Here is a 13,227-nt window from a genome sequence, read left to right as displayed (position 1 = left end):
CTTCAATCCCTCTCCCCACCTGAGAACCCTGTTCCTTTCTTTCTCCCTTCCCAGTACACCCATAAAATCTATTCTATTTCTCCCTCCCATGGAGATCCATATGTTCCCCCTCTATACACATTTCCCTTATTCTATATCTAACCTCTCTGGGTCTACTGAAAGTTGCTTGGTTATCATTTACTTAACAGTCAATATCCACATATAAGCAAATACACACCATTTATATCTTTCTGGGTCTATGTTACCTCACTCAGGATGATTTTCTAGTTCCATAGCTTTGTCTTTAAATGATATCATTTTTGTTTTGTTTTGTTTTGTTTTTACAGCTGAATCCATTGTGTAGGTGTACCACTTTTTAAATCCATTCTTCTGGGTGGACATCCAGGTTGTTTCCAATTCCTGGCTACTATGAATAGAGCAGTAATAAACATTGTTGAACAAGTGTCTCTGTATTAGTGTGAAGTGTCCTTTGGGTATGTTCCCAAAAATGGTATATATTTATCATGAGGTAGATTGATTCCCATCTTTCTGAAGAACCACCACAGTGATTTACACAGTGGCTGTGCAAGTGCCTATCAGGAAGGCTGAGTGTTCCACTTATTTCAAAACCTTGCCAGCATGAGTTGTCATTTATTTGTGTCATTGTTCTTAGCCACTCTGTCAGGAATAACAAGACATCTCAAAGTAGTTTAATTTGCATGCCTCTGATTGCTAAGAATGGTGAGCATTTTTAAGTGTTTCTCAGCCATCTGAGTCTCTGCACTGAGAATTCTGTGCTTACATTTGTACCCCATTTTAGTTGGATTATTTGTATTTTTCATATTTATTACTATTTTATTTGATATTTATTTTATTTGTTTTTTGGAGTCCTTTATATATTTTGTATATTAGTCTGTTGAATGTGGAGTTGGTAAAAATCTTTTCCCATTCTGTAGGCTGCTGCTATGTCCAAATGATGGTGTCTTTAAACACGCAGAAGCTTTTCAGTTTCATGAGGTCACATTTATTAATTGTGGATCTTAGTGCCTGTACTAATAGTGGTCTGCTCAAAAAGTCTTTTCCTATGCCAATGAGTTCATGCCTTTTCTCCACTTTTTATTCTATTAGGTTCAGTTTATTTTGTATCACATTGAAGTCTTAGATCTATTTGATAATGAAATTTGTGCAGGGTGATATGTATGGACCTATTTGGATTTTTGCAATGCAGCCATCCAGTTCCATTAACAGCACTTGTTGAACATACTGTCTTTTTTCCAGTGTATATTTCTGGCTTCTTCATCAAATTCAGAAGCCCATAGATACGTAGATTTATACCTGGGTCTTCAGTTCTATTCCTTTGATCAACATTATCTGTTATTATGCCAATACTATGCTGTTTTATTGCTGGAGCTCTGTAGTATAACTTGAAATCCAGAATGCTAATACCTCCAGCAGTTTTTATTGTTCAGGGTTGTTAGAACTATTCTGTCTTTTTGTGTTCCCAAACTTAGCTTATAATTGTCCTTTCATGATCTATAAAGAATTGTATTGGAATTTTGATGGGGATTGCATTGACTCTGTTGATTGCTTTTGATAGGATGGGTATTTTTGCTGTTAATTCTACTCATTCATGAGTATGGGAGATCCTTCCATCATCTGATATTTTCTTCAATTTCTTTCTGCAAAGACTTGAAGTTTTTATAATATAAGTCTTTTGCTTGCTTGGTTAGAGTTAACCCCCCCCCAAAGGTATTTTATATTATTTGAGATTAGGGTAAGGGTGTTATTTCCCTGGTTTCTTTCTCAGTCCATTTGTTATTTGTATATAGGAAGGCTACTGATTTTTGTGAGCTTGTTTAGTATTCAGCTAACCTGCTAAAAGTGTTTATTAGCTGAGCTTTATTGGTGGAACTTTTCAGGTCACTTATGTATACTATCATGTCATCTGTAAATAAAGATACTTTGACTTCTTCTTTCCCATTTGTATATACTTGATCTCCTTCAGTTATCTTACTACTCTAGCTAAGACTTAAATAACATGTTGAATAGGTATGGAGAAACAGGACAAACTTGTCTTATTCCTGATTTTAGTGCAATTGCCTTGAGCCTCTCTCCTTTTAAATTGGTTGACTAGAATTTTGTGGTAAACTGCCCTTATTGTGTTTAGGTGGGTCCCTTTTATCCCTATATTCTCCAGGACTTTGATCATGAAGGCATTTTGGATTTTGTCAAATGACTTTTCTATATCTAATGAGATGATCATGTGGTTTCTGTTTTTCAGTGTGTTTATAAGAAGGATTAAATTTATTGATTTTCTTATTTAAACCATCCCTGCACCTCTGGGATAAAATTATCTATTTGATCATGAAGGATAATCTGTTCTTGGGTTAAGGATGGAAGTAGTTTATTGAGGTTTTTTTGTGTCTATGTTCAAAAGGGATACTGACTGTAATTCTTATTCTCTCTTAGGTCTTTATGTGGTTTGTGTAACTGAGGGCTGTGGCTTCATAAAATCAACTAAGCAATGTTCCTTCTCTTTCTATTTTGGGGAAATATTTTGAGGAATATTGGCATTAACTCTTCATTAAAAGTCTAGTAGAATTCTGTGGTAAAACTACCAGACTCTAGCCTTTTTGCTTTTGGCTGAGATACTTTTAATCGGTATTTCAATTTCTCTAGGATTTATGGATCTGTTTAAATCCAAGTCAAAGGCCCTGAAATATTTCCAACAAAATCATAGAAGAAAATTTCTTTGACCTAAAGAAGGAGGTGCCTCCAAGAAGCATACAGAACACCAAACAGCCTGGACAAGAAAAAAAGTCCACTTGAAAAATAATAATGAAAACATTAATTATATAGAATAAAGTAATAATATTAGAAACTGTTAGGGAAAAAATCAATTAACATATGAAGGCACCTTATTAGAATTACTCCAGACTTCTCAATGGAGACTCTAGGAGCCAGAATAGCCTAGCTAGATATGCTGCAGAAGTTGCAGGTGACAGCCCAGGCTACTATACCCAGCAAAATTTTCCATTATCACAGATGGAGAAAAAAGATATTCCTTCATAAAACTATGTTTAAGAGTATCTGTCTACAAATCCCACCCTATAGAAGGTGCTAGGGGGAAAATACCAACCTAAAGATGTTAACTACAAATATGAACACAGATGATAAATAATCTCAGACCAGCAAAATTAAAAGAAGGTAAACATACAAGCACATTCAACACACACACACACACACACACACACACACACACACACACACACATACACCATAGCTATCAACACCACCAGCACCACCACTGTCACCAACAGCAACAACATCACCAGCAGCACTACCATCACAAAAAACAAAATAACCGAAATAAGCGATCATTGGTTACTGTTATCTGCCAGTATCAGTCCTTTCAGTTCCACAACAAAGACACAGTCTTACAAAACGGATGTGAAAACTCTATCCATTTTTTTTTGCTATATCCAAGAAACACAGTTCAGTATCTTAGACATTACCTCTGATAAGGGTTGGAAAAAGATATTCCAAGCAAACAAACCTAATGGCTAACCTAGGCTTGTGTCGCCATTTTAATAGCTAACAAAATAGACTTTTAACCAAAACTAATCAGAAGATATAGGGAAATTGGGGAACCATAGAGGTGGCATGGCCTAGCTGCCTTGAGAACGTGCTTCATAGGTTTTTGAGGTGAAGGCCCATGGATCCAGGAGCACTGTTTGCCATTCAGTTCCTGAGTAACTGAGATTTCACCACAGTAGGTGAAACATTCGGGTCACCTTGTGTTTCTCTGTGTTCCCTAGAAGTCAGCAAAGCATGTAGAGGCTTGACAGGAAAACTGGTTTAAACATTAATCTTTATAAAGTTGATTATTGTTCTCTTGAGGTCTGTGAAGAATTTTGTTGGGATTTTGATGGGGGATTGCATTGAATCTATAGATTGCCTTTGGTAGAACTGCCATTTTTACTATGTTGATCCTACCAATCCAAGAGCATGGGAGATCCTTCCATTTTCTGGTATCCTCTTCAATTTCTTTCTTCAAAGACTTAAAGTTCTTGTCAAATATATCTTTCACTTCCTTGTATAGTGTTACCCCAAGATACTTTATGCTATTTGTGGCTATTGTGAAAGGTGATGTTTCTCTGATTTCCCTCTCTGCTTCTTTATCCTTTGTGTATAGGAGGGCTACTGATTTTTTGAGTTGATCTTGTATCCTGCCACATCACTGAAGGTATTTATCAGCTGTAGGACTTCTCTGGTAGAGTTTTTGGGGTTGCTTATGTGCACTATCATATCATCTGCAAATAACGAAAGTTTGACTTCTTCCTTTCTAATTAGAATCCCCTTGATCTCTTTATGTTGTCATATTGCTATTGCTAGAACTTCAAACACTATATTGAAGAGATATGGAGAGAGTGGACAGCCTTGTCGTGTTCCTGATTTTAGTGGAATCGTGTTGAGTTTCTCTCCATTTAATTTGATGTTCGCTGTCAGCTTGCTGTATATTGCTTTTATTATATTTAGATATGATCCTTGTATCCCTAATCTCTCCAAGACCTTTATCATAAAGGGGTGTTGAATTTTGTCAAATGCTTTTTAAGCATCTAATGAAATGATCTTATTGGTTTTTTTTGTTCATTTATATGCTGGATTACATTGATAGATGTAATTTCTGAATGTTGAACCAGCCCTGCATCTCTGAAATGAAGCCTACTTGATCATGATAGATGATTTTTTGATGTGTTCTTGGATTTGGTTTTCAGTATTTTATTGAGAATTTTTGCATCGATGTTCATGAGCAAGATTGATCTGTAACTCTCTTTCTTGGTTGAGTCTTTGTATGGTTTTTGTATCAGGGTAAATGTAGCTTCATAAAAAGAGTTTGGCAATGACTCTTCTGTTTCTAATATGTGGATCACATTAAGGAGTATAGGTATCAGCTCTTCTTAGAAGTTCTGCTAGAATTCTGCACTAAAACCATCTGGCCCTGGGCTTTTCTTTGGTTGGGAGATTTTTGATGACAGCTTCTATTTCCTTGTGATTTATATATAGGTATATTTAAATTGTTCACCTGGTCTTGATTCAACTTTATATGGAAAAACAAAAAACCCAGGATAGCCAAAGCAATCTGATACAATAAAGGAACTTCTGGAGGCATTACCATCGCTGACATCAAACTCTACTATAGAGCCACAGTAATGAAAACAGCTTGGTATTGGCATAAAAACAGAGAAGCTAACCAATGGAATAGAATCAAAGACCTGGATATTAATCCACAAACCTATTAATACCTGATTTTTAACAAACAAGCTAAAATTATACAGAGGAAGAAAGAAAGCATCTTTAACAAATGGTGCTGGCATAACTGGATGTCAACTTGTAGAAGAATGAAAATAGATCCATATCTATCACCATGCACAAAACTCAAGGCCAAATGGATTAAAGACCTCAATATAAATCCAACCACACTGAACCTGATAGAAGAGAAAGTGGGAAGTATCCTGCAATACATGGGCACAGGAGACCATTTCCTATGTTTAACCCCAGTAACACAGACAATAAGAGCAATAATGAATAAATGGGACCTCCTGAAACTGAGAAGCTCTGTAAAGGAAAAGACACAGTCATCAAGACAAAAAGACAACCTACTGAATGGGAGAATATCTTCACCAACCCCACATCAGACAAAGGTATGATCTCCAAAATATATAAAGAACTCAAGAAACTAGACATTAAAATTCTAAATAACCCAATTAAAAAATGGGGTATTGTTCAGGCACCCTCTCCTCCACTGCCCAGAGTCCTAGCTGGGGACATCCTTGTGGATACCTGGGAACCCCTCTAGATCCAAGCCTCTTGCCAACCCCAAAATGGCTCCCTTGTCCCGGAATCAGACTGATGACTATCTTGAATATCACCATAGAACCTTTGTCCGGCGATGGATGGAGATAGAGACAGAGGCCCACATCGGAGCACTGGACTGAGCCCCCAAGGTCCAGTTAAAGAGTAGAAAGGGGGAGAATATGAGCAAGGAAGTCAGGACAATGAGGGGTTGGTCCATCCACTGAGACAGTTTGCCTGATCTACTGGGAGTTCACCAAATTCAGCTGAACTGAGAGAACCAGCATGGGATCAAACTGGACCCTCTGAATGTGCTGACAATTGGGGCAGACTGATAAGCCAATGATAATGGCACTGGGATTTGTCTTTACTGCATGTACTGGCTTTTGGGGATCCTATTCTATTTGGATGCATACCTTCCTAAGCCTGGATGGAGGGGGAAGGGCCTTGGACCTCCCACAGGGCAGGGTACCCTGCCCTCTCTTAGGACTGGAGAGGGAGGGTGGAGGGTGAGAGGGGGAGCTGGAGGGAAATGGGAGGAGGGGAGGAAGTGGAAATTTTGAATGGTATTCTTTATAAAGCAATAAAAAATAATCTGCTGGAAAAAACCATTAATCTTCTGTACCTTGTATAGCTTGCAAATGCCATTATAACCCGGAAACTACCATTGTATTGATCCTGGCAACCACAGTTATATTCTGTTTCTGATTAGGATATGAAACATTTGAAATGAACTTGTCACAGTCTCAGTCTTGGTGTGACACCTTCAACACACACCTGAGTAAGATGCTTCTCTCATAGGCCATCACAGTTAGCCTTGGTGTGAAATCGTCAACACATGCCTGAGGAAAATGCTTCTCACATAGGCCATCACAGTTAGTCTTGGCCCTGTGAGTAAGCACTGGTACTTACAGGGAAAACAATACCTACTAACCAAAGGGAAGAATCCACCAAAATGGGAGTTTTTAATCCAAGTGTAGGTTATGCTTCCCACATATGCTTTCCTGGGTGTATGGCCTTCACTGGAGGACAGTCCACCCACCAGGAGCTGCACCCTTCCAGAAAGCTCACCCTCCCTCTCCCCACAGCTCTCCACTGTCCTCAAAGGGCACGGAGGAGACTCTAGGAAGATGATAGGAAAAGCTCGAGATGATCAAACACACAGTAGAAAATTCTCAAAGAACTCAAATAAAAAGGAAAAATGTAAATAAAGGCAGCAACTCTTAAACAATATTACCTTTATATATTGTAAATATATAAGAGCTAGCATGTGACTGTGTGTGCATGGGAACACAGTAAATTCTTGGGCCACCGACGAGCCGTGAGAGGGGAGTAAGGGGAATTTGTCTTACTGACAAAATTTCCAACATGTGGGGAAGCTACTAGAATCTATGAAAATATTTTTAAATTGTGTAAAATAAATGACTAGTATAAATAATAAAAAATTTCTAAAATAAAATTAGGTGAAGAGGGAGGCAACGTGAGGAAAGATTATTAGGCCCACTTTGTCCACACTGGGTTAGCTGAAATGCCTGGCCCCGGGCCCATCGCCTAACAAAACGGAATAGGCTGCACTGAAGAATGTTGCAAGTATTGAAAGATGAAGGACAGAATATTTACAGATGTGTAATGATTGAGAATAGGGAGAGACATGAAGAAACTGCCAAACAGAAATGTGTAAAAACAGGAACAGATGCAGGGAGGGTAGTCCATGCCTTTAGTGTCGGCAGTTATTTTAAGGGCAGAGGCAGACAGAGCCCTGAATGTCGAGGGCTAGCCTGATGTACATAGTGAGCTCCAGACCAGCTACAACTACATGGTGAGACTCTGCCTCGAAAAGAAGAGGAACATTCAATCCCTCTGGGATTTCCCATTCTCTCTAGATATAATATTCCCATTTATAGTGTCCACTTAATTTTTGACTTGAGTTTAAAACATTCTTTTCAAATTCTAGTATCTGAAATATTAATCACTTCTCATGAAATCATTGTGTTTTTACTTCTGTAATTGAGTCTCTCACTTACAATCCTTCTGCCTCCAACTGTGGAGTCATCTCTTATTCAGCCATCAGGAGAGACCACCGGGCTTGCGTGACTGCAGGCTTCAGCTGCGGTTCCTTTTGTCACAGGACTCATATGCTTTTTATACCTCTTAGCTCTGTTGGAGAAGAAGCAAAATCGCTTCTATTTTCAGAGCCTGTTCCTCCTTCTGTCGCTGAAAACAGTGCTGATCACTGGGGCTCCTATGGAGCAGAGCCCTCCTGGTCTCGGCCTCAGCTATGTTCCATATGCCTCTGGTCACCCTGGCTCTCCAGCTCTGCCTCGACCTCTCCATTCCGTCTAAGTTCTGTTACAGTTCACTTTCAAATTTCACTCACAGCTAAAATCCTAAAACGGGAGTTTGGGGATATTGGGAACCAGAATCAACACCACCTGGAAAACAAGAGCTCATGGAAGGACTGACTCCAGGAGAAGCTGCCTGTCACACTATAGAGGGAGAACCCTCAGGTCGACAGGGAACTCATAGGAGGATAAGGAGAAAGAGAGGCTTCATGGTCAGAAAATTGGTCCAAATTAATTCTAAGGAGTAAGCTGAGAAAAGTTAGGGATGTCTACTTCAGGCACTCTTTCTGATCCCTGGTGAAGTGTGGCAAGGGAGCTCAGAAAAAGTTTGCGCTCATCCCTCCCCAGATGGCTGTTATCCAGCACAGAGTAAGTACTGTGACAGGCAGGCATGGTGCTCCACTGGGATGCCACATTTCCGTGCTCCCCAGCGGGAACTTGTTACCTTCAACAGACACTAAAATTACAAAAGGCAGAGATTCATTAAAAACCCTTCTACCTGAGCCTGGGCAGATCTCCTCAGACACAGTCCTCATCTCCGAGGTCCATCTGGGTAAGTGCTCTGCACATAGGTGCACACTCAGAAGGTGGTCGGGTCCCAGGCAGGCTGTGGGAGGAGGAGCAGTGGGGCTCAGGGAGGTTTTCAACATCTGCAGAGGAGATGCTGAGCTCTGACAGCCCCTCGGCACAGGGACTGTGCTGCAGGACAAAGAGGGTGTTTTCTTCTTAGGATATTCTTTTCCATAGTTTACAGACACTCAAAATTAATTTTGGATCCACACTTATTCCTAAGAAATAAGTAATTCACAAGGAATAAGCTGGAAAAATTGTCAGTTTCAAAGCATTTTACTGATTTACCTATTCCTAAGAGAAACTATCAGAGAGCTGAAAGCTCAGAAATTCTCACTGTAACTAAATGTCCTCAGCTGTCTGTGGTACACGCAGCAGAGCTATAGTAATGCAAGTTCTTCTGAGTTTCAGTTATCAAAGGTTTAAAAATCTATGTAACAATCGAGGCTGCAGATTCTAAACCACATCCCACAGAGGGTGACATCACAGGACTGCAAAGTGCCTGCCAGTGTTTGCTCGTGGTCACTATTCATCCTAATCCAATTCCTGAAATCACAAATCAGAGGTCTTGGTCCTTAGCCTCTACCAGTCCGGTAGGAACTGTCACTGAGTGGCCATGAGGATGAGATTGCCAGGATCATAATTGTTAAGTTGCACTGAACACAATGGCAGGTTCCTTCTCTGACTCATTGAGACCTAGGTATAGGACTTCCCAGGAAGAATGGTTGCTTGCTTTACCTTTTCTCTATGTTCTTGTCATGCACTGTAGATAATTTTTTTATAATGGAAAAATTTGAATCTCATTTTGTTTCCAGATTTTTTTTGGACTACTCAACTCCACTCTGTCCTGCTGTCTCTACTTGGGTTCAGATTTTTCCCAAACCCCATCTTTTCATGAACTATGTGAAGAGATGGGCAGGAACTCATTTCTCTTGTCACTGAGGCAATGAATGCTCTGACAGGGAGGTCAGAGCCCTCGGCAGCAAAGCCAAGCTCTCAGCAGGCGTCACAGGGTGGTGAGGGAAGCAGGTTGTGGTGAAGCACTGTGTAGGGTCCCGTGTTGGTGGCTGGAGTCTGTGCCATGCTGTTCTTCTGGGGCTGTCCTTCTGCTCCTGCTGATTCTGGAGGGTGATTTAGAAACATCAGGTGACATTCTTGCTGCCAGTCTGAGCACAGAGATGCAGCTTCCAATGTTTCAAAATTTAAAAATACAATTCTCACAGTCTTTCAGAAACAGCTGTCATTCCGTATCCCAAAGGCTCTTCATGGTTTGCCCATCACATTCCAGTTCACTTACTTTGGTCTCTGAAAACAGTGCTGGCATATGCTTGGCGATGGTTTTCCCTTCCTGGTGTGCCAGTCGTCTCTCGCCAGTGTCTTCCTAGTTTTAAAGTTTGCGTTTTGCCAAAGGTAAACATCCTGACTGGGTAACCTCATCCTCAAGTCACATGCATGAAGCACGACCCGTGTGACCTAAAACTCCCCTCTCTCTGGTGATGCATGGATGGTGGGTTGTCCATGGTTTGGGTAACTGTGGGAGGACACAAAGCCTAAAGTCTTGATTCCTTGATTCAGACAGCACAGGGAGTTTTAGTTCCTCTGTCCTGAGAAGCTGCAGCCTTCACAGTTGGCTTTAACTGAGGAATGCTTAGATTCTCTTCGTCATTTCTTGCTCTACACCTGTTTTTTTCTTGTCTTCCCAATGTCTTCCCTTCCTCTTCTCCAATATATACTCTTCTAATGGAACCTGCTTCATGAGTGTGGGACCTTTCCTGGAACTATGTACAGAATTTCATGTCTCTGGAAAAAGCCTGTTTTGTTACTTTGTGTTAAATCAATCACAGTTCATGATCCAAATCCCAGGCTATCCCAGGCTATTCCAGGCCCTCACAGCTTACTCTCTCTCACCCTCTCTGTTAGACAAATGCCGTTTAAGTCATTCTGCAGGTCTGAGAGTGTCGGCCTTGTCTCCTGGTCTCCTAATCTATGTTCAGATGGGAAAGTCTGAGCTGTTAAGGTTCATCTGGGAGGGGCCAGGCCAGAGGATTCCTTGTGACTTTTACTGGAAAAGGGTTCATTCGCATCAGAACATTTTCTATTGAAATCGTCATCCTAGCGTCCGTGTGCCTTACTCATTCTTATTATGTAAACTTCAGATCAGTTTGTATGGTGCATGTAATTTGGAGGTAGCGGTGAGTGCAGGGATGCTGTCTCTGCATCTCCTGGCAAGCTGTGCTCACGACCACAGGCAGCCGTGTCACTGTCAGTCTTCTCTTGCTACTGTGGAATTCCACTGCCAGAAGATGAGGTTTGCCAGTGGCTTCAGAGCAGGGATCCCTGACGCCATGAGGGTGAGAATGGCAGTGAGGATTCATGGCCTCTGCACCTGCCTGGCTTTCCGAAGTGCTTCAGGATTGCAGCGCTGGGTTTCTGAAGAGATGCTGCAAAGAGCACAGCCATGCCCAGCTCTGCACAGCTGACAGCACAGTGCCTGGGCAGACTGGCAATGCGATGTGCTCATGAAGACCAACTTCCCTTTCTGTTCTGCTTAGTTCAGTGGAATTAAGGAAAGACGCACATTTCCAGAAACAGCACAAGAGAAAAGATTTCAGGACTCCCTGACTTCATAGATATCCCGTGTGAAGATGGACACTTAGAAGAAATCCCACACTAGCTCAGAACTGAGAATAATAGAGGGTTGTTTATTTAGGGGTAGACTCACAAATCAACATCCTCTGCTGGCACAGAGAACAGCAACTAAATCCCACAGTTGGAAAAGAGACCGGACTCACGCTTTACATCAGCATAAATAGTATGAGGCCACGCCCAAGTGGGCAGGTGACTTAAAGGAAATTGGTTGTAGGATTTCCTACAGTACCTCTCCCTTTTGTTTAAATAAGAGAGTTCTAAGCTTAATGCAAAATTATATACAATAAGAACAATAGCTTTGGTCTTTGACCATTTATAGAAGTCTGCCAGAATATATGCTTCCTATGTCCTATCAGAAGTTTAGATTTATCCTCTATATTTATGCCATTATCTAGAACAGTATGGTGTTTTACACAAGGCTATGGATTTTTTAATTTTTCTGGTGAGACATGTCCTCCACAGTGACTGGGAATGACTGGGACACTTTTGTTTTGGGGGCCTGCAAGAGACCCCTCAAGGAGTTTCCTAATGCTATCTGGTTGCCTTGTCTTTTGTTGATCTGCATACATTGGTCCATTGTTGACCTTTTCCACACCTTCTACATAACATGAAGGCTGAGTCCTCCTATTCTTGCCTTTCCCAGTAGAAATATTATTCCTAGGAATTCCTTGTCTACAGTCTCTTATCAGATGCCCTATTCTACCACAATTTAAAACATTTGGCATTTTGATGTCTCTTCATTCCTTTGGAAATTGCCTCTCCTACCCAAGGTTCAGTATTATGTGTCTCAATGTTTATTGTATGCAGGATCCATTCATCCATAAGTGATGATCTAACCTTTAAAAGCCCAACTATTTTTTTGCATTCTAAGTTGACATTTTCAAAAGTCAGAGATTCAATAAGTACTTGTCTAGCATCTGGGTCTGTTACTCCTATTTGTACAGCCTTAGTTAATCTTTTTAAAAAGTCACTAAAGGGTTCTCTCTGGCCCTGTTTAACCCTGGTATATAATTCAATTAAATTTTCTGGTTCTTGAATCCTGTCCCAAGCATGTAAGGCTGCTTTGTGGCATAGGGACAAGATTTTTTCATCATAAAAAGCTTGAACCCGTGGGTCAGCATAAGTACCCTCACCAAGTATTTGATCTTGGGAAGTCTTAAGTCCTTTTGATTTTCCTTGTTATTCTAAAATTTTAGCTTCTTCTTTGAAATAACATTTAGACATCCACTGGGACCCATCATCCAGGACTACTGAAACTAATTGAAGCCAGTCATGTGGCGTGACTTTAATGCTAGAAGCCCATGTCTTTATCATCTCCCTAACAAATGCAGAATGCAAGCCATAAATTACGACAGCTTGCTTAATTTCTTTTAGATCATTCATTCCTGTAGGTATCCATCTACCTTCTTTGGATCCTTTTGGGCATTCAGAACTTAATGCTTTGTCAGAGTAGATTACAGGGTAGGAGGCTAAAACTCTGGGTAAGTCATCTCTGTCAGCTACTGGCAGTGTTGAATACTGCCCTTGTGCCTTCTTTCCCTGCTCATCAGCTCCAATAATTTCCTCAATCATTTCAAATCTTTTTACTATTTTCTTTTGTAAAGCCTGAATCTTCTGGCCTGTATATATTTCTAGTGATTTCATTGAGGCACCTAGGCTCTGGTCCTCATACTGCACATGTGATTCCAAGATCTGAAGTTTCTGCTTTAAAGATAACACCTAATCCTTGAATATAATTTGGATAGTGTGCACGTTGCCATCCTGGAGAGATACTCTACCTGCTAACCTATCATAACCTTTTAACAAATTTTGATTGTCAAATTCAGCAGTA

The 13,227-nt window shown here is 40.5% G+C and overlaps 1 protein-coding gene across 1 annotated transcript in view; it reads left to right on the top strand.

Annotated features, from left to right (window-relative positions):
• Positions 1-13,227, top strand: part of LOC119807154 (vomeronasal type-1 receptor 48-like) — a 28,782-nt gene that overhangs the window by 15,074 nt on the left and 481 nt on the right. The window lies entirely within an intron of this gene.

Source organism: Arvicola amphibius, chromosome 2 (assembly GCF_903992535.2).
Source record: "Arvicola amphibius chromosome 2, mArvAmp1.2, whole genome shotgun sequence".
Lineage (NCBI taxonomy): Eukaryota > Metazoa > Chordata > Mammalia > Rodentia > Cricetidae > Arvicola > Arvicola amphibius.
Note: the sequence above shows the minus strand (reverse complement) of the source record. Positions and strands in the feature narration are given on the sequence as shown.